The 27,167-nt window shown below is 34.1% G+C and overlaps 1 pseudogene; it reads right to left on the bottom strand.

Annotated features, from left to right (window-relative positions):
• Positions 1–1,505: 1,505 nt before the first annotated feature.
• On the bottom strand, positions 1,506–26,798 carry LOC131876680 (cyclin-U2-1-like; annotated as a pseudogene).
• Between the last annotated feature and the right edge of the window lie 369 nt (positions 26,799–27,167).

Here is a 27,167-nt window from a genome sequence, read left to right on the forward strand (position 1 = left end):
CCTTGAAGAGATTACATGAGCTCCTTGATTAGTTGATCAAGGAGCTCATGTAATCTCTTAAATCAACATAATAGTTTATTTGTGTTCCAATTTTATATTTCTTTCACTTGGTATCAGAGCAGGTTTGGGAATGTATTCTGATTCAAGAAAGATCATGGGAGGTTGAAGATTCTGAAGAAACAGTCGAAGCACTGAAGAAATTACTAAATCCAGTCATAGTTGAAGACAAAATAAGTAATCCATAAGAAGCTGCCAAAAGAGATCGGTGAAGATACAAACCATTTTCATGATATTTTTCCATTAGCAAGCCACCCATGTTCAAGAGGGTGAAGTATTTTTGAAGCCAACAATGTCAAGCATACTTTCAATGAAGCAACCACCTCCTCAATAAGGTGAAGTCAACCCTTGAAAGAGGAGATTGCAATTTGGCATAAGTTTAAAACCACCACCAAAAAGGTGAAGCCCTTCATTTATAATATTGTTCAAGGAGAAAAAGACAACTATCACAAATCATTAAAAATATTGATTTGTATGAAGAAAATCGTGGATCTTAGCCACCAGCATGAAGTTGTGTGAGGAGGTCCAATCATGGTCTTTGAAGAGGCCATAGTGTTTTTTGTCAAAAAAAAAAAGAAGAGAAATCTTCTACGATAGGAGAGAAGATCACAAGTTTTGTGAAAGATGAAGAAATTATTTTAAGCCCACCGATATGCAATCATGTAAGGAAGTCAGATCCAAGTCTTAGAAAAGGCTTGAAGGAGTTAAAAGTCTAAATAGAGATCACTGCATGATGGAAATTGGTAGGAGTTGAGCCCGTTGAAGTCGGATGAACATACAATTATTTTTTGTGTTAAATCGATTAGTGGTTGAAATTAAGGGGGAGATTGTAGGAATATTGTTTATTAATTCCTCCCAGTTGCATAGTTTTATGTTTTTAATTTTTTTAGTTTTGTTTGGGATGACTATGCATAAAAGTTGTTTTAGTTTTTAAGTTTTAGTTTTTTGCTTTATTTCCAATAATACAAGTTTCCAATATCTAGATGTATCTAAAACCTCTCAGTTGTAACTCATTCTCTATCAGTTAGTCTGATCCTTGAAGAAGCTCATGTAATCTTTTGAATCATTAAAATAGTTTATTTGTATTCCAATTTTATATTTCTTTCACAATTACCAATTATACCGGAAGAACTAGCAATGAGTGTGACTGTGTGACAAAGCAAATTCAGCATTGCTGTTACAGATTGTTTTTGATCTCTTTGGACTACTTTACATACAGACTAATATTTACATGGCCAATTGCTTCAGTTCTGAGCGAAAAATAAGTATACCCAAATCAAAGTTATTAAATGGTGATTTTAAACAGAAATATAGATTTATTCAGAAGTGTTTAACATATTTACAGTTGCCGGCTTCCTTTATTGGACATGCCTGCCCTTTATGGCTTCACGCAAGGTTTTCATCTGCGCCTTCTAAGTCAAAAGGTGTGCATACAATTTATCGACTGTTTATGCTCTTATTTTCTTTATATGACTATACGAAGATATGCCATATACACTCATCCGGAATTTAGAATTTGGCCCACATGTTTCATCTTTTGCACAAGATAACCGAAGACTCCTCTCGATTTGGAATCCTCCTCCCATTGCAACTTCCCTCTCCAGGTGGCAGCAATAGCTTTCGAAAACATTTACAGTCACCAAGAAGAAAAAGAAACTCCATCTCTAATCTATTCATTTCATCTGTACCGAACCCTCCAACTTTGGCATAGTACGAGTTCTTATAGTTACTGTATATAAGCATTGACAAGAACAACATTAGTAAATAACCTAGAAAGCTAACAAAATATTTAAGCTCTTCCAAATAAAGCGGTTAAAAGACTTACATGTTTTCGACGAACTTGGAGGCGACCATGACAGTGACAATGAGAAGTCTATGGATATTCCGAGAGGTTATTTTGAATTGTGGATGGAATTGGACTAGACGGTCGATGTAAGCGTTTGCCACCACAAATACCGAAGGACTGCAGTGAATGTATCTGAAAATCCTCTCCAAATAGTGTCGAATGCTAATGTCTGGCATCTCCACTCCATTGAGCACCTCGTACTTAGCTGGGGTGTTTGACACAGTCAGTCTATCATTCCTGCCCACAACTCTCTCCAAAAGCGATGATAAAACTGAGAGAACGCAGGGACATGATTGTTCTGTACTGTCAAAGGAATAGAGATCAGACTGAATTCTTGTTGGAGAGATGAGTTGTGTTCTAATAGAATTCTTATTTTCAAAAAATATTGTCTTAAATTCTTTTTTTTTGTCACCCCCTCCCAATACACAGGTTGAATTAAAAGCCCTCCTATTTTTACCAAATATTGCATTTTTTCATAACCTGAATTAAAAAACCCCCTATTTTCATTGATAGGCAATATATTGTACCCTCATTTTTGGATATTAAATCCCCCAATATGAATGCAAGTGATATAATATTGTCTAGCTAGTGAAGCCCCCGTGAAAAAGGCATGTAAGTAGCATCAAAATATTGTCAATTGGTTTTCTCTCGAGTTATTGCTATAGTAATTCAATCAATGTAAATGATGTCACCATATGTATATTGGTGCTTTAACTCACAAGTGATTTTTTTTTTTGGGGGGTAATGGTCACACATATACGTGTCCCTCTTATCTACTAAGAAATGATCTTTTATGTTGCCATTGCATAAGCACATAGACACCATAACCCTATTCATAACCCTAATTCGATATATTATCCTAGGATCATAACCAAACCTAACCCTAATTTAACTATAACCATAAATGAACACTAATGAAACCATAAAACTTACAAAGCTCGAATGTAATTGTAAATCTAATGATATTCCTTACTTGTTCAAATCATGGTTCAATTAGGGGTGTTATTTAATAGGTTTAATGCTCACTTATGTTTAAGGTTAAGATAAAATAAGAATACTTAATATATTATTATTATTATTCTATTATTATTATACTATAATATTATGCCATTTTATTTTTATATATTTATTATCATATTTACATTTTATCATTAATATTAATATTATATTATTCTTATTATTTTTATATTATATTCTTATTAAATTATTCAAACTATTTATTATTAACATTAGTATTTTAATATTATAATATAATAAAATATTATTATTTACATTATAATAATATAATTATTATATTCATTTTTCTATATTACAATACTATATTATTAATTGATTAACCATAATCATTACCCTACTTCGATGCTTTATAATTTCTTATTTATATTTTTCAAACACATATAGATAAGCTTAAGTTATGTTAACCTTCAAAATGATTTCATTTTCTACAAATATAATAAATTATTTATTGTCAAAGACTCAAATTGATATGTCACATACAATTTTATTTTAAGAAAAAATGAGAAACAAAAAATTGTAAATTCACTTTTCTTTAGCAAAATCTAATTTAAAAAAATGTGAGTAAAATTAATAAAATAATTCTAAATTCACTTTTTTTGAAATAATATAATTACAAAATCATGGATAAAATAAAAACTAAAAATTAGAGTAACCCATTTTCTATATATAAAAAATAAAAATAAAATTAATTCACATTAATTAAATTTTAACCCTATCAATTGCCAATGACCATATTAACATATTATATTCATTGTGCATGCATCTCACCTTTGGTTCTATGGGTGCTATTATACATTAAATCCAAAATTCTTATTTTGACAACTAGATCAAGAAGTATCAAATGATAGAAGTTTGGACTTTTGGCATTGTAGACTATTTAGGAATTTTATAATAAAATAAATAAAAAATAAATTATTATATTTGACAATAAAATAATGACACTTTACAATTTATACATTTTAAATTCCTTTAAATGAAAATTTACATGACCTGTTATGCAGATTCACTTTGTTGAAGTTTCCAGAATGTATTTAGACTAGCTTATATATATTAATATTAAAGTACACTTAGAGATATCCTTCTTGAGGCACCTATTTGACTTTTGGATGTAAAATTGACTAGAAATAGGTACCTCAAGAAGGACATCTCTCAATGTATTCTACATATATAGTATTAATATATATAACCTAGTAGTAGTCATGACACAACATGAAAGACATTAAATAAGTTAATATATAATAATATTTTATGTTAATTAAATTGTAATATTATTTTATGTTTATTTAAGTACAAAATATATATTATATATTATTTTTAAATATATAATAACCTGAACAATATTTTATATATATTATATTGGACCAATCCCTTTCTAAATATATAATATTATTTTTATACATATAAAATTATTATATATTATTAAATTGAATATATACAAGTTGGTTTCATGTTATTTTATGCTTATTAAAGTGTAATATTATTTTATACAAATAAATAAATATTATATAAAAGTATTTTATATTATTGTTAGGGCTAGACATTATTGTTAGGGTTATAGTTTACATCATGGTTGGGGTTAGGGTCAGGGTTGAGATTATTATTAGTGTAGACACCTAAAAATGTCTCATTGATCATGTACTAATTATTCCTCTAATTGATTAAATAATTATTTAATTATTTAATTAAATTAATTAATCTTATTCTTCTAATTTCATATTTCCTCATAATCTTACTAATCATTCAACCCTTTTCAAATATTAATTAAATATTTGTTATTTAATTAATTGTGATTTAATCCTTTAATTTTATTTTTTTTTGATAAAAGTGGGCATGCCACTAAACTATATTTTATTAATTTTGAAAAATCTTTTTGATTACAATAGGTTCAAAGGGCATACCTGCAGGAAAGAATCTGCAAGAAAACCTTCGGTTGTGGCCCAAAAAAGCAAAAAAAGTAAATACCCGAAAATCCCAATTACATAATCAGATTGTAATCACCCTCCCATTACATGGATTTCAAAGATATACAAATAAATGTCCATATGACCATCAAAAAATGAAAGAGAACCACCCAGCCCATGAGATATGATCTGTAGAAGCAGACTCATAGCATCAAAGCTTCTCAGGCTCGCAAAAAATTCAAGCATATCAACAGTTCAAAAACCTGCATCAAAAAGATATCAACCAACAGATACCTACATAAAGTAGTTAAATTAGAAACCAAGAAATTGAGCTCTCAATAGGAGGCTTTCTATCCACACTCGAAGGAGGGATAATTTGCAAGGGGAATTCCAGTCGTGGAGGAGCTGAAGCCAAAAAACCAAAAGAGAGCAAAGAATGTAATCCCATAAGCACAACCAATGCCTTATCCACAAGCTATGAAGGAACCCAATCTAGTAAGATTTCAAATGATTTCAAAGTATCCTCCAATCTGTCACACAATAAACCCATTCTCAACTCAAACAATAATTCCCTACACCTCCCATTATCCAACAAGTCAGAGCGAGGAAGAAAGCCCCCATAATAATTAACTTCTATTTCTAAAATAATTAAATAGTTTCTTTAAATTATTTAATTAACTAATTAATTCTTCTAGTTCCCCAAATTCTAATTTCATTTCATTTCAAATTCTTCTAATTTCTTCTAAATTCAAATACATGTGCATGATTTCAAAAATCAAATTCAAAATCAAAGTCAAGTTCTAAATATATTCAAATACTAAATTGAAGTTAAAATAAATTCAATTATTTGAATAAATCTCATGCAAAGATTAAATTGAAAATTTAAGTTAAAATGCAAGCACATGCTAAATTAATTAATTCCATTAATTAATTAATTAATTCAATTATCTTTCCAATCTCTATTTCCATCTTTTAGTTAGATTTTTTAAAATAAATCTTTCTTTGTCATCAATTAATTTCCTCCAATCATTCTTTTTCTTCGTTCAGTTAGCTTTTTCTCAATCAGTTGACTCAATCAATCTATTCAATCTATTCAATTTCACCTCTAAATCAGTAGTTCAACAGATCAATTTTTATGTGATCTCACCTTAGTTCCACCTCTTGATCAATCTGTTCCAACTTTCAATCAATCTTCTCCAATAATCTATAAATTGAGCATTCAATCTCCATTTTCAACAATCACGAACTTTGAATCTTTGTGTCAATTGCAGGTTGCTAGCACAATATCTGAGAGTTGTCATACTACAAAGAAGAGAAGAGCAATGGAAGTTATATGCAGTCATGGAATAGGGAGTTTTTGATTAATTTAATTTATAATTCCCATTTCTTGCTTCTGTGTTATTTCATTGTCTGTTTGTTTGAATTCTTTGATTAGATAGGGATTATTTGAATATATCTCATGCAAAGATTAAATTGAAAATCTAAGTTAAAATGCAAGCACATGCTAAATTAATTAATTCAATCAATTAATTAATTAATTCAATTATCTCTCCAATCTCTATTTCCATCTTTTAATTAGCTTTTTCTAAATAAAGATTTCTTTGTCATCAATTAATTTCCTCCAATCATTCTTTTTCTTCCTTCAGTTGGTTTTTTCTCACTCAATTGACTCAATTAATCTATTCAATCTATTCAGTTTCACCTCTAAATCAACAGTTCAACTATCAATTTTCATGTGAGCTCACCTGAGTTTCACCTCTTGATCAATCTGTTCCACGTTTCAATCAATCTTCTTCAATAATCTATAAATTGAGCATTCAATCTCCATTTTCAACAATCACGAACTTTGAATCTTTGTGTCAATTGCAGGTTGCCAGCGCAATATCTGAGAGCCATCATATCACAGAGAGGAGAAGAGCAATGAAAGTTATACGTAGTCACAGAATAGGGAGTTTTTGAGTGATTTAATTTATAATTCCTATTTCTTGCTTCTGTGTTATTTCATTGTCTGTTTGTTTAAATTCTTTGATTAGATAGGGATTCGTGATTTCCCTTTGATTCTAATTGATATATTTCAAAGATGAATTTTACATGCATTACATTTTGGTGAACCTGACATGAACAACAACTAATTAACCTTCTTTGTTTTCTGTGTTATTTTTGCAGATTGTATGAATTTTTTCTTTTTTTGTAGGTTGCACGAATTTCAAAAAAAGATCTCTTCATCATGCATTCGCTATTGCATCATCATGCAATCGTATAGACAAAACTACGCAATCAACCTTTCAAGGTCACACAATCGACCTTTCAGGGTCACACAAACACCCTTTCAAGATCACACATTCGCTAGGAAATTGCTATTCTGTTATTTTTTATTCTCATTTCCTTTCTATTCTTTGATCTGTGTAATTCTGCATGAAATTGAGTAAATATGGAAATAAATTATTTTTATTTCATGTTTTTGTTATAACAGTTTATGGCACGTAAGGTACAATTCAGGATTTCAGGTGCCAGAAGGACAAAGGAACAAAGAAGGCAGGACGGAAGCTATTAGAGAATTCTCAAAGAAGCAAAGCAGATACAAGATTGGGAAGATCAACCAGCCATTGGTAGATACAACAACTTATTTATCTCATATCGGGTGAAATATGATTTGATTAACATTGAATGGATGATGAGAGATCTAGCTAGGGCCTCACAATTTGTTTTGTAGGTTTCTGATCACATTTAGTTTCAATTTTTATTTTTTTATGTTATCTGCATGTGGGTCACGCGATCGCCTTGTTATCATCGCATAATCGACCTATTAGAATAATGTATTTGCACTACCAGGATCTCACAATCAATCTGATAGTATCACACAATCATCTATTCAGGGTCACGCAATCGCGCATGTATCATCACACATTCGTTTCTGTTAATTTTGAGTTCTTTGTTTTTTGTTGATTTGATTTTACTGCTAATCATTTGTTTGCATTCTGTGGTGAATTTATAGAAAGGATCGGATTAGTATTAGATCAATTGCACTCATGCTCCCACACTTCAGTTTGGGCTTAAAATTAACATTGGTTAAAATTGACATGCATGTATAACACTTTAGTTTGGGCTTAAAATCAACAATGGTTAAAATTGACATGCATGCCTTCATATTTCAGTTTGGTGTATAAAATTGACATGCACATGCATATTCAACACCTCAATTTGGGCTTTAAAATGAACGTGAATCAAGCTGCATATAGATTAACTCACATTTGATTTTCTTAAGGAAAATAACTTTTACCGTGTTTGGGGTGGACCTACTGTTGCATTAACTAACTTTCCACCCGCCTTCAGGGTCTTGGGAGAAAGGAAGGAGGTGACAACAACACTCAATTTTATTTTATTTCACGTAGAGAGGGGTATCTTTGACTAGGGATTTCATCACCCCATAGAGGTACTTCGAATTGGGATGCGTTGGGGATATCATCTCTCCCAGCGTACTCTCGAGTGGGTTTTTCAAGCCGCTATATAAATATACTGGTTAGGTGGCTAGAGTGTTGAGTGAATTCAACATATGTGGGGGCCTTCATTGCATCGATAATCTCAACTAAAGTCTTAAGTGGCTTGCTCTAAAAATCTGTCGTTGGATCGGACCCCTTGAAATTTTACAATAAGAACCAACTTAGTAGCCCAAAACCCTACTTTCAGTGATTCTGGGAGTGCATATCGTACCCCATAGATACCCTTCATGTACCTTGCATTATGATACATAAATCCCTCAGTTATAAGATTTTTCGATCTTCAGAGTAAGAGAGATTGACATGCCTGAGAAGTGTGTGCCGTGGAGTGGAGCCAGTGCTGCCAGACTCTCTATCTGTTTGTTTTGTTTTGGTATTTCGTAAGGGCCTCATTTGAATGGTTTCCAATTTCTAGCCTAAGCTTGTCTTCTGTGTCTTTATATGTATTGTTGTATTAGACCAATATTGAGTCAGTCATTTGGGCTATTTCAGGTCCTATCCCACACATCTCTGAATTCTCTGAGATTGTTTGAAAAACCAGTTCAGTCAGCTATATTTACAACAAAACAATTATTCTCAGACTTGAAGAAACCATGAAACTTGTCCTATACACAGAATTACTGAAAAACAAAGTCAATTTTTGAAACATAAAAAATCAAAGCTATACACACTTGTGACCCTAGGAAGTCCTTGCATAGTCCTCATTTACATCCTTACTATCATCCTTAGTCCTTGCATAGTCCTCATTTACGTCCTTACTATCGTCCTAAGTCCTTGCATAGTCCTCATTTACGTCCTTACTATCATCCTAAGCCCTTGCATAGTCCTCATTTACGTCCTTACTATCATCCTAAGTCCTTGCATAGTCCTCATTTATGTCCTTACTATTGTCACGAATCGTTTTATTTAATATTGTGCAATTTAAAGATGTAATGTGATTTTGAAATTCAAAATAGATTAGATCATTCATAATCTAGTATGAGGAAATATAATATGCTTTTTACTCCTGCAAATGATATGAAATTCAATATTCTTTTGGGTTTGTCAATGTTGATAAAATTTTGAGTGCAAGTAATGCAGGATGAGGTGAAGGAGGTCGAAGGCGAGAACAAGAATCAGGTAGAATTGCTTTTAACTAAACGACTTCGATAGAAAAGGGAATCTTTCACACACCACATTAGGATTTATAATTTGCATCTTGAAAGTGTGGATGATTTAAATGACCTTATTTGAGTGTTTGTTCAAATTGAAATGATGAAATTGGAATGAGTAGTAGATTGATTTAAATAATTATACATGTGTATTGATTGCATGATGTGAGTGGCGATTGAATTAAATTTTAGTTGCATGAGTAATGGTGAAATATTAAGCTTTATGGTTAAAAGAGATAAAATGTGTAGATGATTCGAAAACGAATATCGACCCTAGGTTTTTATGTCCTTCTTGTTTAGGTATGTAAATGTATGAAAAGAGTACTTACGATTTTAAATTTTGTAAACTGAATAATAGTCTAATATATATATATGAGAAATTTATTCAATCATATACATATATCAATATCCAATTATAGTGAAATTTGATTTCGTCAAGACTTCTGTTTATACATATACGTAATCATTTGAGATAAAAAATATATACACATTATGTGTATATGAATTCTAATGATAATTCGATCACAGACTTATAGATAAGAGTGTAATTATCAAATATAGGTTTGAGGAATTAAACCATTTTATAATAATCCATAATATATATATATATATATATATATATATATATATATATATATATATATATATATATATATACATTTATATATTGAATATTTAATTATGCTTAAGTAATTATTTTCTTATTTTATGATCATAACTATTCAAAATAATCTATTTGTAAATATTGAATATGTATTTATGAAATTTAAATTAGGAAATGAAAATCTGATATATATATATATATATATTTGAAAAAGAAAAGGTTTATCAAAGAATATATTAAAAAAAACAAAGTTTAATGTTTAATGAAAAGTCATTTATAAATAAATTATAAAATAAACCATATTACACATATAATATTATATATCACTTTATTAAACATGTTAATAAAGGTGGCGGGTTGAAAAAGGTGATCGACCGTTTGAAGCAAGAGCCGCTTTGGTCGGTGTAAACAGACTCCTCCACACATGGTAGCCGCTTTGATAGGTTTGTAACAGTCTTCCTCCACCCATGGTAGATGCTGTTAAAGCCTTTAACGTAGGTCAGATGCGGTGGGAGGCAATAAGGTAAGATGTTTAAGGTAGGCGTAGCTTAAGGAGATACTACCACTACCACTATCCAAACATAAATAACGTGCAAAACACATAAGCCACGATATCTGCATTAATTGACACATATAATCAGAACTTAAATTGAATTAGACTTGGTATGCAACGTGACTCCACGGTGGATAAGAAGTTGACAGATTTCATGCAGCAATCAAGCTTCAACTGAAATGGTTGGAAGTTTTAAACAAAAAGACTTGAACTTGCCACTTAACAAGGATGATATTTAATCCATAAAACTACATGGAGATGATAGTTACAACCACATAGTGGAACAGTAAATAAGACCCAGAGGATAGTAGCAAACATAGCCACATATTAGAATAAATAGACATATGCACACACCCATTCTTTCATTCTTTCTCACACGAGATTAGAAGAGCGATAATTTCTTGAAGGGAAAGTAAGAATAGTTCGATAGAGAGTTAGAATAGTTTGATAGAGAAGAAGAATAGTTTGAGATAGAGGAAGAATAGTTGGATGTAGAGGAAGAATAGTTGGATAATATCGTGGAGCTTGAGTGATAGAGAGATAGTTGGATAGAGATAAGAATAGTTGGAGAGAAAGAGAGACTTGTGATCAAGGAGTCGAATCATTTGACGAAGAACGACAAGGTCAAAAGCTTACAATCCACTCTAAGTTTCCAAGAGGTTAGAATCCTTTGTTTTTCATTTCATTTTTAATTGTTAAATTTGGTATAAAATGTGTAGAAAAGGAAGTTTAGATAATAGATATGTACGTCCAAATGGGTATCAATTATTAATATTGTATTTGAAATGCTTTATAAACCATTATGGAATAAAAGAAAAGAATTTAGAGAAAAGAGGTTGTTAATATCGTATTTTGCACAAAAATAATTAGTTTTAATTCTATTTTAGAATGTGTTTGCATACTTTTGTTTACATATGAGATTAATTTCATACAAGTTTAACACCTTCTATTGTATGTACTTTATTTTGGTCAAAGGATTGATTTTAAGATTATTGCTTATAAAAATTTATCATTTTTATGAAAGATTGTCTTCGAAAGATATATTAGACAAGTAATGATTAGTAAGAAACAAAAATGATATCTCTATTTTTATTTTAAAAGAAAGATTGTATTCTCAAAAGAATTTGTGTTTGAGGGAATCAAGCTAAGGTTAAGCTTGAGTTGGAAAAATTTACCTTTCGGGATGGGTGTCGAATGTGGATGCTTTAGGGAGAATAGTTGCTTTTTCCAACTATTATTTTGCCGTGCATGGCATATACTCAGCTGAGTTATTGTTTGAATTATCCGTAGAAAAAGATGGAAATTCCTTATTTATGCTCTCTACCACATCCTAGTATGATAGCGAATGCTTGTTTCTTAGAATGAACTAGGAAAAATGAAAATGCATATATTATCTAGGCATGCACCAGATTCCTCTTGCTTTCAAATTCTTTGGTTAAACCAATTCGTGTAGGGTCGGGTATTCTTGATTGACCAAGAATTTCGGGGAAGCATAAGCTTCAAGGTTGGGCAGAAAAAGTGCCTGATTCTTGTTCTTGTCTGCATTAAAAAGATAGAAGGAAGCGACTCAGACTAAAGATCGACGGATGCATCTTCTTGTATATTCTTAAGGCAATTTGGAAGCCTAAGTAGAAAATAAGAACTTCTTTGTATTGGATATTGTATTATTCATGTGCATTATTATGATATATTCAATGTTTGCTTATATCTTGTATAAAATATGCTTAGAGATTGAAATTTTAAGTTTATTTATGAATAAAGCGTAGTTTAGGGTTAGATCCTGGATTGACGTCTTTACAACTATCGTCCTTAGTCCTTGCATAGTCCTCATTTATGTCCTTACTATCGTGCTAAGTCCTTGCATAGTCCTCATTTATGTCCTTATTATCATCCTCAGTCCTCATTATTGTCCTCATATAAGTCCTTGTCTAGACCTCATATACGTTTGTGTTAGTCCATCATCATTTTCATAATCATCCTACAAAGTCATAGCATGTGTCTTAATGGGTCTCCCAGGTGACAGTTTGCTCCCCTTCGAGCAACCTATTCTAGTGTCAAATAGTGGTCAGTGAGAAATTATTGATGGTCTAGATAACTTAGCTTGGGAATCAAGGAGAAATGCACCCTAGTATATAGGAGTCGATTATGAGATAAATATCGAGTATAAAACTGCCCGTAGGATTGATAGAGAAATTGTTGTAGAATTTCTAAGAGAAGAACTTGAAAAACTTGCGTTGCAGAAATTTCAAAACGCTTAAAAGGTCTCACATCCAAATCCTCAATAGAAAGTCTAGTTTGGTCTTGCATATCCCATACTTAGGTCTAGAGTCTAGCATTAGTTGTCATCTTGCATAAAGTTCTAGAACCACCCTCATATAGAAGTCTTAAATGCCCATCACAAGGTCACAAAAGGAAAAAGGTATAATGGACCCAAACAACGACCAGTCTGTAAACCCAACTTGGAATATGGACATATCAACTAGTCAACAATGAAATTCTTAGGCAATGCCCACAATACATGAACTACAACAACATTTAACATGAGAAGAGATTGAATCAGCTCAAAAAGACCCACACGTCCTTATGATCTTAGATGAACTTATACATAGTGATAGGGACAAATATCTCTCGTTGTTATTACAAAATGGGGCGAAACTACCTGAAGATTTTGATGTCACAAAAATCTTACCACTAGGAAATACTCTAGGTCAATATAATAGTCAAATACTGCATATAACACAAATGCAAACAATGACCTCCATTTTTCCTCAAAATGCACCTATACAAACAAATGTCAGTTCAAACGCGAACTCTCAGCCAAGTGCATCATCTTCAACAATAAATGTTAGCGCACCAACACAAACCATACCGATAATATCAAGTATATCAACACCTGTTCAAACACAGAATCCTCATACAACAAGTGCAACCCAACCTCCGGTTTCCTATTCTATATGATCAACATATAGTCCTCAAAATACAAATCTAGGTCTTACCAATACAACAAGTACAACTCAGCCAAATATGGGTTCACATATCACTTATTTCACGGTACCTAGTGGAACGTACAACACACAAAATTATAATCATGGTACCTTCCAACAACCCCCTAGTTATGCTACCATGAATGCTTTTGTGGGACATACACAGACACAAGGTATACCTTTGACCCAAACAGATATTCTGACAAAACAATTACAAAAATTGCAACAACAAGTGACGACTATGCAGACTGGTAACGATAAAAAGAGCTACACAATGCAGGACTTATGTCCTTATCCTTTTGATCACACATTATACATGCCACCTTTCCCACCACATTTTGAAACACCAAAATTCGACGGATATCGAGGGAAAGGTGATCCTAGAGACCACATCAGAGAGTTTTTTATAGCATTTATAGAGGTTGCAATAGAAGACACTTACCTAATGTGTCTGTTCCCTAAAAGTCTGGGAGGCTCAGCCTTAGAGTGGTTTTCACATTTACCACCAACCATCACATCATGGGGAGAATTAGCTGAACACTTTATTGCAAACTTTTCACATAACAATAAAACCCCGGTCACTTTAATGGACTTGTGTTCCGTGAAACAATACAAGAATGAAACATTTGCATCCTTCATACAACGATGAAGGGCTCTTTATAGGAGGTGTAAAATAATTATTCCAGAAACAGAGCAAGTGGATATGTTCACAAAAAACTTGATCTCTAATATTAAATATTTGATACAAATGCAATGTTTAACCACGTTTAAACAAATCACGGAAAAATATCTAAAGTGTGAGAAAAGGCTAGTGGAACAAGGTCTTATTAAGTATGGCAACACCAACAATAATGACAAATCCAAGTTTTGGTTGAAAAACAAGAATGTGACCAATGATGGTATTGTAGATGCTTGAACAGTAAATAGAACTCAACCGATTTTATCTTTAGGCATGAGTCAGTCATCAAATCCACATACAAAGAATAACACTACCTCAACAAACGTAAATGCTACGCAAAAAATGAACACAAAGTATCCCAGGGTAAATGCTTCGAGAAGGAATTACACACCTCTAGGAGAACCTATAGATTCTGTGCTCAAAAAGTTAATATAGACAAACATGATCATGTTACCAGAAATAAGAGTATATGAACTAGGTCCTTTCAAACCCACATGGTGGAATGATAATGATTTCTGTGATTATCATCAGACTAAAGGTCACAAAACAATGAATTGCTATAAGTTGAAAAACTTGGTCCAAGATATGATAGACCAAGGCGACATCACAATCATTACTGATAAAACCTCAGCAAACACAAATCACACAATCTTTAACGATCCATTGTTAAGCATGACAAAGGGAAGGCTACTACATTAGGAACTCAAGATAATACAACTAACTACACAAAGATCTTATATGACTACACTATTCATGCCATTAGCTTAGGAGATGTGGTAAACAATGATTCACAAGAAACATGTGATCAAGATGAGCAATATCTAGGGACTCACCCAAATGATAACCAAATTTGTATGTTGTTAGAGGGACCAAAATACGATGAAGACAAAAAACTCTGTCTCAAGGACTAGGGGCATGATGAACCATTTCATTCAGGATGGTTTGAAGATGAAATTATAGAACAAATCATGGATGTGAAACATACACATGAAAACTATGAGGAGGGATTTAACATAAACCTTGACAACACAACATATGACATCGACAATTCTTGCAAAAGAGATGATACGATTGCTACAATTACAATAACTCCTAGAGACAGAGACTGTGTAGTAGTTACTCGCAGATCAAAGGTAACTTTACAAGGAGTACCACCAAACCAACCACCAGCAATAGGGACTTATAATGTTGTTGAACAACTTAAGAAAACCCCATCACATATATCACTATTTGAACTACTATGTATTTCATCCACTCATAAAGCCATTCTGGACAAAGAACTTCAAGATTCGGTAGTGGACAGAGATATAGATGAAAATGCCTTCCAGTCCATGGTAGGGAATTTAGCGCAAGGCACTCGCATTCCATTCACAGAATGAGACATACCTAGTGACAAACTACTCCATAATGACTCGCTACACTTAGAAGCTTACATACATAAAAGAAGAATCCAAAGAGTACTCATAGATGGAGGAGTCGGTCTCAACATTTGTACTTTAAAACTGGTTAAGACACTGGGATATTCTGAACTTCACATTGATTCATCCAAGAGGATAAATATCAAGGCATATGATGATGAAGAACATCCCTCAAAAGGCATTGTAACACTACCTATACAAGTGGGACCTATAACAACAGAGGTCGCTTTTCAAGTCTTGGACAAAGAACTGGGATATAACATGTTATTGGGCCACCCATGGATCCATACCATGCAAGCAGTACCATCCACATTTCATCAGTGTGTCAAATTCCCATATAATGGTATTGAAATCACCATAAAAGGTGATCCAAATCCCTTCCAACACTGCAATTACTTGAAAGAAAGTGTGGATAATTAGGTACCAATTAATCAAGTAGCACCTCTCACTACACAACTAGATGCATTAACAATCACAAAAACAAAGAAGAATATGCCTACAACATCTTCTTTACAGATATAAGATATGGGTTGTGGAGAGTATTCTATTTGAAATGCTTCAAGTGGAAAATAATTATCTCTATCTCCTAAGTCTTTTGGGAAACCTCAAAATGCAATACATAAACAAGACAAAGGAAAAGATATTGTTAGATACACAGACTCATGCTCTTTCATTAGATGGGGTGACTTACAGGAAATGAAGATGTCAACCATTGGATATATAGAGAAGAGGACCATATGACAATACCCAGAATACCCCTAGATCAGTATGAGAATGGATTCAAAATGCTCTAGAGACATGGATGTGATGGTACCACAGGCCTGGGGTTACAGAAACAAGGAAGACTAGAACCTATTGTTCCTAACGACAATCCAAGGAATCAAGGGTTAGGATATAAGCATGTACCGCATATCATAGAGGCAAGACAATGCACCCTAGATATACTAAATAGACTGATGAAACCGTCAGACTACATATCTCAAAGGGACTTGTCCATGTGTGTGCTTCCCTCTTCATCTCAAACAAGCAATCAAGTACCAATATCACCTAGTGCGGAATCAGAAGGGGGAGACATGAGACAACTCCTGTAAGAGCCTAGCATCGAGTCAAAAATGATATGGTTCTTGACACAAAAACACAAGAAAATGTTGCAACAGACACAGGTTTACCACAAGCAGATGAACCTAACCCCTGGTTATTATCAATACTTCTACCATGGGAAATGACTCAAGCTCAACCTAATGAATCAGATGAAGAAAGATTGCAACGACTTATACCAAGCTTAAGAAGGGTAACTACTATGCAAAGAAGACCAACCAATCTACAACAAGATCAGAGGCAAGAACAAGAGGAGATAAGTGATAATACCTTAGACGATGAAACATACATTGAAAGTGAGACAGACTCTCACAACTATGAGTTCTTATCACTCCATGATTCTAGCCCATGAACAAGTGTCATACTAAGGTATCAAATAAAGCCTACAAAATATGAAAATGTACCAAGTCACTCAAACAATCAAGTCTTCATGTTATCAGAATCTGTTATGACAGAAGGGAGTAATGACTTACCCCTTATACACTCACATTTGATTGATTGGGGGCAAGAAGGAAAACCAACTCTGGATTGGTTTGAAAATGATGAAGCCATAGTAGAATTCGTCAGAGTCAGAGAGGGATTTCCACAAAGTGATCACAAGGCATGATTTGCTATAGACCTGGATAGGATGTCATACTTTGGAGAGGCAAGTACCTCTATTACAGAAGATACAGATCAAAATAACCATAATGGCAAGAGCGAGTTAGGTAGCCTCCCTATCAAAAGAGAAAATTCAGCACTGCTTATAGAAGAAACTGAAGAGGCAAATATAGCAAAAGGAGAGGTTGTGCATAACATCCACTTGGAAAAATCATTAAACAAAGAAGAAAATGACAAGTTCATTCATTTTTTCAAACAACGTCCTATCAAATTCACCTGGTCCTATATAGATATGCCTGGCTTAGATCTGAAGATGGTGTTACATCATTTACCTTTGCTACCAGGAGTTAAGCCTTACAAGCAAAAATTGAGAAAAATGCATCCACAAATTGCATTATTGGTTAAAATAAAACTCAAAAAGTTGATGGATGTAGGTTTCATTCGACCTATCGACTATGCGAAATGGATATCCAACCTAGTACTTGTGACTAAGCCCACAGGAGGCATAAGAATTTGTACTAGTTTATGAGATTTAAATAAAGCTTGTCCTAAGGATGATTTTCCACTACCCAATATCGATATGATAGTTGAATTAACAACTGGGAATGAAATGCTATCATTAATGGATGGTTTCTCAAGTTACAACCAGATAAAATTGCACCGGAAGATCAACATAAAATGACCTTTACTTGCCCATGGGGAACATATTGTTGGAATGTGATGCCATTCGGTCTCAAAAACGTAGGAGCAACATACCAAAGGGCCATGACAACGCTATTTCATGACATGATCCCCAACATAATGGAAGATTATGTAGATGACTTACTGGCTAAATCATAGACAAGAGAAGGTCACCTTGCGATCCTTGCACAAATATTTGATCGGTTGGAGCAGTACAATGTTAGGCTAAACCCAAAGAAGTGTGTGTTTGGTGTAACAACAGGAAAACTATTAGGGTTTATCATGTCAAACAGAGGAATTTAAGTAGACCCTGCAAAGGTCAAAGCAACCTTTGTCAACACTTAAACAATTAAGAGGGTTACAAGGACGACTGCAATCCATAAGGAGATTCATAGCACAACTGGCAGATAAATGTAATTCGTTCCAGCATTTACTTAGGAAAGGAGTCACTTTTAAATGGACATAACAATGCCAAGAAGCTTTCCGAGATCTGAAAGATTATCTTCTAAACACACCAGTGTTAGCACCACCTACTCCAGGAAAACCTTTGTTACTATATATGTCAGCGACAAACCCAGCTCTAGGAGCTTTGTTGGCACAACATGATGAACAAGGAAAAGAAAGAGCTATTTAATATATAAGTAGAACCTTGATCAGTTATGAGCTTAATTACACTCCTATAGAATGAGCATGCTTAGCTGTAATCTTCACATCTCAAAATCTTAGACATTACATGCTGAGACATAAGGTGCAACTCATTACATGCTTTGATCCACTCAAGTACCTATTGAGTAGAGAAACATTGACCAAGAGATTGGCTAAGTGGGTCATGATCCTGAGTGAGCTTGATATAGAGTACATGGACATAAAGGCCATCAAAGGAAAAATTTATAGCAGATCAGTTAGCAGAGGCTCCATTGCAAGATAGTCAACCATTGCTCATAGACTTTCTAGATGAATCAGTATTTATATTGACAACATCTATGATGTGGAAATTATACTTTGATGGGTCATATACAAGTCATGGATCTGAAGCTGGGATTCTGTTCATCACCCCTCAGGGTGATTCTATCCCTAAGTCATTTAGGATAAATTTTACATGTACGAACAATATACCCAAATATGAAGCTCTCCTCATAGGACTTCGTACAACTGTGCAGTGGAGAATAAAAGAATTACAAGTCTATGGTGACTCTCAACTGATTGTAAACCAAGTCAATGATGACTACAATACGAAAGATGATAAACTCCTGCCTTATAAGAAAATGGTAGAATATTACAAACAGCATTTCAGCAAAATCACTTTCGAACAAATTCCAAGGATACAAAACAAGGCAGTTGATGCCATGGCTATAGTAGGTTCTCTTCTAAATATGCCTACTAATGAAACTCAGTTTGAGTTTATTATAGAACCGTTGATGATACCGACATATGAGACTCCCTCAACAGAATATGTATGTGCATTTGTGGGTCCAAAATCCCCTTGGTACAATGAGATATATGCATATTTACACACCCAATACATGTAACCGGATCTATCTAGAAATAAAAAAAAGACTCTTATTCGTTAGGCATCTAGACACACTATTATAGCTGATACATTGTATAGAAAGGGATTCGATGGAACTCTTCTCCAATGTCTAGATGAAAATGAAGCACAACTTGCTCTAAAGGAAGTCCATGATGGAATTTGTGGGGTGCATCAAAGTGGTCCACCATTGTCAAAGAAATTGCTAAGAACAAGTTATTACTAGCCAACTATGGAAAAAGATGCCTATAAATATGTGCAGAAATGCAAGCAATGTCAAATGCATGGAGATCTCATTCATGCACCAACATGAGATCTTCAACCTATTACATCACCATGGCCATTTTCACAATGGGGATTAGATTTAGTGGGTAAAATCAATCCTACTTCTTCCAACAAGCATAAGTTCATCTTAATAGCTACTGAGTACTTTACCAAATGGGTCGAGGCAATTCCTCTTACATACACCACTGGAAAGAAAATAGCAAAGTTCATGCTCAATTACATTATTTGTAGATATGAGATTCCAATGTGCTTCGTAACAGATAATGGACGTCCATTCAAAAATCAAGAAGTGAAAAAATTGTGTGACCAATTTCAAATACAACAGAGATTTGCAACACCATATTATCCACAAAGCAATGGACAAGTAGAGGCAACCAATAAGACAATATTGAAGATCCTTAAGAAATTTGTCACTGACACAAGATGAGACTAAAATATCCAGTTAAATCCCCCTCTTTACAGAACAAGAGTACGCACCCCTACAGGAGCAACACCATATTCCTTGGTCTATGATACATAAGCAATACTCCCCATTGAAATAGAAATACCGTCTCTAAGAGTCTCTTTACAAAACATCATATCAGAGGAAGACTATCAGGTAGCAAGATTAAAAGAGCTATAAATGCTTGATGAAAAGAGACAAAATTCTTTGAATCATCTACAAGGTTATCAAAAAAGACTAAGACGAAGTTATAATAAACGAGTCCGCCCACAAAATTTTGAAGTGGGAGATCTAGTTCTCAAAGAGAACCAAAGGAACCTAGCAGAATGAGAAAAGCCAGGGAAGTTTGAACCTAACTGGCTAGGTCCTTTCATCATAACAAGGGTTATAGGCAATGGAGCATACAATTTGGCTACCTTGGGTTAGTTTAGGTTTTACTTTTCGCATTGCATATCATTTTATTCAAAGCATTGCATTACATATAATTTTTCTCTAAGCACATCATATTTAATTTCATATAGCAGCACCAATAAAACAAGACATCTATCCAAGTTTTTCATTCGTTTACATTTAAGAGAAAAAAGGGTCATTTCCTTTCTTAGATATTCGGACATGAAGTCTTTGAGGTCCTAAGGTCATTCATTTTCAACATTACCCTGTGACAATGCTTTACTTATGGTTGGGTAGTGATTTCACTATTTGAGACTTGTTTACCCAAAATCTATCAATTGCTATATCTCAAACATAATAAAAAATCTCTAATTCATTTGAGGCACCTAGTTGATCACATGACTAGCGAAAAAATCTAAAATTCTACTTCAGCGTCGCTGTAATTATCACACCCAAGTAGGTTTCATTACTTACAAGTCAAGGCGAGAAAATAAAAAGAAAAAGAGCTATGCCAAATATCCATCTCAAGGAAAAAGAGAAATTCAAAGTGCGACAAAAAGCTGGACTATGGGAACATGCAAGTAACTCCATCATGGCTATGAATGCCTCCTGGCAGTGGAGCAATATTTTAGAAATTACAGTCTATAACCTTGTCGGAGCTCTAAAATCTTGCTGCCAGCGAGGCTTTATTCAGGATGCTTTTGAAGTTAGGATAATCCATGTAGCTAGTCATATAGGATGCTAAGGATCTTTAGTGAATACAAGAGAGGGAATTAACTCATCTACACACACATGGGTACAAAAGAAGATCAAAGTTTCAAGAACCAATGGAGAAGTTTTCTGCGTCTCCATTTGTAAATCCTAGTCACTAAGTGTGTTGATTTGTATGTTCCAAGGGACCTTAGGGATCGATTGACCTCTTATCTATGAAATGTTTTGTACCTCCAATTTCAATTGGTGTATTACAAAATGCCAAACAAACACAGTCAACCTTGTTCAAATAGGAAAGGAATCTTCATCTTGCATCTTGCATTAACATAGGTCATGTAAAAAATTCATTGTCTTTGCATGCATTTCACAGATCATCATGTCATACAGGTCTGCACACTAGGGCATAACTGAAAAAATCCAAACAAAATCATATAACGTCCTTTGAAAAAATCCAAAAACAGTGAAAAACTTAAAAATCCAAAAACAATGAAAAACATAAAATTCAAAACAGTGGAAAAATTGAAAATACCAAAAACATCTGTAAAAAGTCTTGAAAAAATCAATGAAAAACTTTCAAATATGTGAAAACTAAAAAATACCAAAAAGCATTGGAAAGAGTAGTGAAAGTACCAAAAACATCTGGAAAATATCCTGAAAAAATACAAAACATTCAAATATCGATCCATATAATCCAAAAACATCAAAAAAGCTCTTGAAAAAGAACTAAACAATCAAAATCAATAAAAAAACTTGCAATCAAATGTCTTGCAAGAAACAAATACCCTAGTAGATATCCAACAAACGCTTCGCACGAAGTTAACAAAGGATATGACTACCCAATCAAACATCTGCAATCAACTGATCGAACTATCTTATCAATCGTATCATATCCATATCAAGTGATCATTATCTTGTCTTAAACAAAAGAGGATACACTCGAAATCAGACATATCAGTCTTAAATGGGGTCTGCAACTTTCTCAGATCAGACATTATCATCCATCACATCAAGCAACTAAGAACGAAGGCACAAGGTCAGTATAGCTGCTGAATTTTGTCTGGGTCAGTCTTTATCTTTTATCATTTGGCGACAGATTATGTTCCTATGCTACTCAAGGATGTCCACAAGTGACTAGAGGAGCCATGATGGGCATTATCTTTTTCTTTGTTTGTTGTTTGTGGTGTGAACCAATGAAGTTCTAGGGAAATTGCTCTAGTGGGTGTCTGTGATAGGAGCATTCAGCTATTGAATTCCACACATACCTCGACCCCTAGTGTATTTCCCACAATGGAGGGGTTCACTCCTTGTCTGCTATGTGTTTATTTCTTCAATGATATATCTTTACATCTTGGTTCCTTATACCATGATGTGCTAAGCTTCATTGTTCAATAATAAGGCTCAGTGATGAATATATATTGCGCAATAAAATAAATGACACAGGGTTGCGATTCATTCAATTTCATTCTCATCTCATATGTTTCTTGATAGTTTTTTGATTTCCCATCTTCTATCTAAATCATATTCTTTTCTAATATTATTCTTTCATCAATCTCTTCTTTCTTTCATCTTACTAACATTTCCTCAAGGTATATTCTGACATTATCATACAAAAAACAAAAATGCATCCATATAGTTTCAAAGTGCATCCATATAAAACAAAAATGCATCCATATAGTTTTAAATTGCATTAAACCATTGCATTCATAACATTCATATTTCACATAAAATCATATAGAAACCACTGCATTCATAAAACATTCATAAAAGCATTGATGGATCACATACACATACATCATATAACTCATAGCATCATTTAACAAACATAGAAAGAAAAGCATAATAGATCGCCGCCAAAAAATTGCATATCATATATATAACTCAAAAATGATAATGTGTGTGAATACAATAAACAAGCCCAAAGGTTCAGATAACATGATCAAAATGTCTCAACTGACACTGCCTCTGTTAGCAGGTGGGTCTTGCCCACTAGATCCTGCCCCAGGATGTCGAGGTGGTCCCATAACACCACCATTACTCGTCCTCCATGTGGAAGTCTTACTAGAACTAGAATGACCTCTAACAACACTAAAAATAGGAGCTCTCTGTCCCTCAGGTACAATGTCATATTAAAGCTGTCGATAATAAAAAAGTCTCCTGTGCAGCATAATAAAGTCTGTCAGATTGACTCCGTGCATCACTACTTGGAGCAAAGTGCTGATCATAGGCAACCTGGATCATTTGTGATCATCTGATTGCCTCATCTCTCTCCCTCTGGAGACAATCCCTCTTGGTCTCTAGTGCACTGTAGTCTATACGGTAGGCCTCTCACTCGACATCTAGTCTGGTGACCTTGTCCTCTAGACTCTGAATCCATGCTCTGAGAATCTACGGATCATCATCATCCCTATCACCCACCTGTCCTCCTCCACCCTCTGTAGTAGGCATGTCCTCCAACTCTGACATATCAATATCATCATCATCATCACCATCCTCACTGCTCGATGACCTTGAAGAATCATCGTCATCTCCACTGCTAGTAGACTCGGTGTCTCCACCGATGTCTATGTCCTCATCTCCTCCCTCCTCCTCTCCCCCCTCAACTCCTCCATCTCCCGCATCTCCCCCCTCAGCTAATCCACCCTCCTCTCCTCCTCCGACTCTCTCCTCCCTGTCTATCCTCAGGCGTTGTCTAGGATGTTGAATCTGTTATGTTGTAATTGGAACAATAGGATCAGTAAGTGGAATAGGCCTATGTTTGGCCCACCATGCATCATACTCTGGTGTAGTCCCTGGATATGCTGCATCTCTACCCCAATCCCAAAGTAATGGCTGAAGAGAATCAAACTCAGCAGAAGCAACATTTAGCTGTATACATACCCCCCAATAAGATACCTCCTGAGATACACGAGCAAAATAAGTAGTAGCCACTAGTGTAACTTGTACCTCCTCGAGCTGTCTCAGTACCCATCCTGGAAGAGACATCTCAATAATCTGATGCGTCTCGAATGTCCTACCAATAAGATATCTCTACTATCGATAGAAAGGTAAGTGCATTGCATCATTTGCCTAACCGGGGCAATCTAAGTATGGTCTCCAAATAAAATGCTATAGAATTTCAAGCTGATGTCTCCAATACAAGTTGTTACTTGAACCCCTGTGTCTAATACCCGATGTGTACCTATAAGCATAAGGTTCACCAGGCTGCAAGTCAACATGAATAACAGGTCTCGCAATAGAAATGTGCTCCCATGCCCACGTCTGGAGCAATGTCACACCGCAACTGATAGACTGGTATTCAAGGTATACAATGTCGTGCATCTGATAATACACCGTGGCTAGAAGACAGAGACCCAACACATATACTTGTCAATGTACAATCATATCATGGAGCACTTTATCCCATCCATGGAAATCCATGACCTCATCTGTCAGGTATCAACAAACCACTAACAACACTGCATAGTACAATAGTCAGATCATCGTAATCTAATTGAGTCCAAGGGATATCATACAGACCACTGATCTACAAATCCTATATCTCACACTCAAAAAGGGCACATAATCTAGCAATGCCGTCTTCATGGTCATACACAACTCTCTCACCATGAATCAGAATACGCAGTATACACCATACATCCTCTAAGGTAATGGATGCCTCACCAGTAGGAAGATGGAATGAACATGTCTCAGAATGTCACCGCTCTATCAAAGTTGTAATCAAGACCCTGTTGGCCGTAACCTCTGGCAAGTGTAACACGTAGTACAAACCAAGCTGTCGGATATGCTCAATCTCCTCATCAAGTACATCGGCACGAAGATCAAGTCCATGGGGTTTGCTCTGTCGGTAGTATAGGGTAGTTGTACAGATCTGTGTCGCACTTTAGGCTAACAGTACCTGTTCCGGCTGGAACCCTTCCGACCGAACTGACTTCGCGGCCACGTAGCACTCGCGTGGCAATGGATTTCCGACTGGAACGTTTCCATCCTTTCAATACATTGCACTATAGAAAATCATAAATATTTTGAATAGTTCCAACCAGAACCCTTCCGATCGGAACGGTTCCAGTCGGAACTGTCTATGTGGAATGCCAAGTGGTAGCCACATCAACAAAAATGATGATTTTTTGAAACTTGTCACTTCTGTAGTAAAATTCAGTAGGTAAATTAAACTTATTAGAAAAAATAAAAATACCCTTTTGTAGAGATCGAAGTCATGATTCTACTCATATAATTTTTATAATGTTTTGATTATATTTAATATATAAAAAATTAAAAATACTACGACTAGGTATTCTTTTGTTCTATAACAAGCTGGTTTGAAAAACAGAAAAAAATATCGAATCAATTCAAAAAAATTGAAAAAAATGTGGCTCACTAGAAGAGAGAGTCTTCTCCAAAAAGGTATTTTTAGTTTTTTGATTATCATAAACTGCATAGACAAATTGTGGTGGGAGGCAAAAACCATCAAATTCTGGCGTATTCGACTTCCAAATGCTATAACAAAGAAAATATACATCCAATTTTTATTTTTTTCGTGCACTATATATATATGTCATCTATAATGGATATCAAAATCGGAAAAAAATAAGTTGATTTACATTTTCTTTTGTGGTGGGAACTAAACCCCCTTATTTTCAACGTTTTTCAGCAATAAAAAAATGGACTTTAAAGCTAAAAAATATATATAAATTATTGACAATTTTTTTAAAAAATAGTAGACTTAATCTTCAACAAATTTTACACATTTCATGAATTTAAATCATCTTCAAATTCAAAATGCATATTACACATTTCATTAATTTACATCATCTTCAAATTCAAAATGCATATGACACACTTATGATGACAAAATTGAATAGTTATTGTTGTGTTAACCTTTTCCTTTGTAAAAGTGTGACACAGGTTTATGCTTTTACCCTATAGCACCCCAATGTTCTCCTTCAAAGAGAAAATGTTTAAAATATCAAATATCGGATCACAAGAAAATAAAAAATTATCAGACGCATGACAAAAACCTTTACATACAACGAATGCGTGACATTAAACAACAATGCGGTACATTTACAATGTATGCAGTACAATAAATGCTTATGCGTGACATTTACAATGAATACGTAATGAAATGAGAACATGCGTAACATTAAACACCAATGTGTGAAGAAACTAGCTAATGCGTAACATTTAAAGTGTATGCATTACACTTAAAGCGAATGCGGTATGTTTAGCACGAATGAGTAAAAATCGACAGACTAATGCGTGACGCAAGGAAAAATTGGACATCGCAATTTTTTTTGGAAAAATAGCAAAAACAGGCAAAAAATAAAGCAAAAATTTAAAAAAATACCATGCCGTCCATACCAGGAGGTCTCTGATATGATCATACTCGGTTAGATAGGTGCAATTGAGCTCTATAGCCAGCCATGATGATCAAATACTTGCACACAAGCACAAAATTTGCAAAGAAAACCAAGAGCTTACCAAATTGCAAATGAGCAAATGAAAACCTAAAATCTCTATTTATAGCTCAAAATTAGGGTTTTTTGACACCTTGATGCTCGAGGTCCCTGCTAGCTTCAAACAACTTGTAGCCTACTCAAACGATCTCGAAATTGCATGAAACTTCACACAATTTCTCATTATACTGATATAAAAAATATGGTCTCAATTTTTGAATTTTTCGACCACCTTTTTCGAGGGGGCATATTTACACTATAGAATTGTACCA

The sequence above is a fragment of the Cryptomeria japonica genome, chromosome 6, assembly GCF_030272615.1.
Source record: "Cryptomeria japonica chromosome 6, Sugi_1.0, whole genome shotgun sequence".
Taxonomy (NCBI): domain Eukaryota; kingdom Viridiplantae; phylum Streptophyta; class Pinopsida; order Cupressales; family Cupressaceae; genus Cryptomeria; species Cryptomeria japonica.